The sequence below is a fragment of the Microtus ochrogaster genome, unplaced genomic scaffold (assembly GCF_000317375.1).
Source record: "Microtus ochrogaster isolate Prairie Vole_2 unplaced genomic scaffold, MicOch1.0 UNK221, whole genome shotgun sequence".
Lineage (NCBI taxonomy): Eukaryota > Metazoa > Chordata > Mammalia > Rodentia > Cricetidae > Microtus > Microtus ochrogaster.
In genome coordinates, this window is record NW_004949319.1 from 19,364 (window position 1) to 21,274 (window position 1,911).

A 1,911-nucleotide genomic window follows, 5' to 3' on the forward strand; every position below is an offset into this window, starting at 1 on the left:
TGGAAACCTGAACAAAGCCCTGCACTCAGTGAGCATGTTGAACAACTTCACTGAAGCCAATTTTTATATATTTTTATTTTGTGTAGTATCGGTTTCTCCTATTCCAACCCTTAATATTTTATGTGACTCATCCACACTAGACCTGCCCTCCTTAGTTTTTTCAGCAATACAATACTCAGTTTAATTAGTATCTAAGTAATTGGTAAAATATCTGAAATTTAAAAAAATGTATATTTACCTCAAAAAATAATCTATACAGCTACTATACACATGTATGACATTTTTGGGGAAGGGGCCCCTGTGGTCTTATGAGAATTCTCAGTTTGCTTTTTGAGACACAGAGAACTTAAAATTATATGAATAAAGGCGTAATCAATTAAACAATAAATTACAATGAAAACTGGAATGAACACAGTAAAATTAGATAGTTATGAGTATATTTAAAAATGCTAAATGATTTATTGCAAATTTGCTGGAACATGAATGAGTAATATAAAAATCGTAGTTCTTGCTGGTTGATATAAATGCAGGCAAATGCTGAGATCATGGATTTCTGATAATTTTATTAAATGTCTTGCAAAAATGTTGCCTGGCTGATTAGAAGATTATAAATTATGACACTTTACAGAATAGACATAGTAAAGGCTATAAGTATGTGAATCTCTGTGTGTTTAAGTGTGTGTGTGCTGCATATGTGCAGATATGCACAGAGGCTAGAAGCAGACACTGGATATGTATTCTGGTATTCTTCAAGAGTGGAATATATTCTAAACCGCTGAGTCATCTCTTCAGCTTTGAAAGTTATTTTTAAACTTCAGGTTAAGTCTTATTTTTAAGATCAAAATTTTCAGAAAACCTGTTCCAGCTTGTAATACGAAACTTCCTGAAATGATAATAACCCCGTGGATGCTGTAGCCTGAAATGCTTCTCAGCCTCAGTGAGTCACCGTGACTCCACAGGTCAAAGGGAATCACTGAAGGACAAACCTTTTTAACTCTGATCCTGCCATTCTCTTCCATGTGTCTATAATTAAAGGAAATTAGACGGCAAAGGTCAGAATGGGATTTTTACATTATTTTATATAATTTTATTTCTGAAAATATTAAGTAATCAGAAGTAGATTTAGTATTTAAGAATATTGGCTGGGAGAATAGATATTTATTATATAAAATAGGTTTGTACATTGTTGAATATGTAGTAATTAGAAAAAAATGTTCCATTTGTAGAGTTATAGAGTAATGCAATATTTAATTCTTGGAGGAAAATAAAAGCTACCTTTTCCTTTATGACTATTTTTATTAAAAATAAATTATATGTTTATTTTAAAGATCAGGTAAACTTTGAACAAGTAAAAATTGAATTATCTATATTAGTCTTAGTAGGTAGTAAATAAAAATTTCTCTGGAAATTAAATTGTTCTTTTTAAAATTTCATTCCCCATTTATTTAAGTAAACATCTTTTTTTTTTCATCATGGTAGATCTCCAATTTGGCTTGCTCATTCACATTAGCACAAAGTGTCAAACCTATAATATATAGTAAGGATTGTCAGGCTTCTTGCAGAAACTTTGAGAAAACTAAGTCATAAAGATGACAGAAGACTCATCAACATGGAGATGAACACAGACACACACACACACATGCACAAATAACAAAAGTCCAAAAAATTTACATTATTATTAAAAACATCTAAAATATTTTTCTGTCAGAGTGCATGTTACACTATTGATGTCAATAGCTGAGGATATTTAAGCTTACTACTTTGATTATGTTCTAAAAGAGGAAAAATTGAAATTATTTAGAAAATATCAAGATCAAAGGACCCTGAACTCCATTTGAAAGTCATTGTACTCTGGGGTTAAACTCATAAACGTTTGTAAGACTGTAGGTCTCTCTTTCTCTCTCTCTTCCT

General features: G+C 30.9%; 1 pseudogene; it reads right to left on the reverse strand.

Moving 5' to 3' along the window:
• Window positions 1-1,911, reverse strand: part of LOC101984369 — an 11,809-nt pseudogene that overhangs the window by 7,988 nt on the left and 1,910 nt on the right.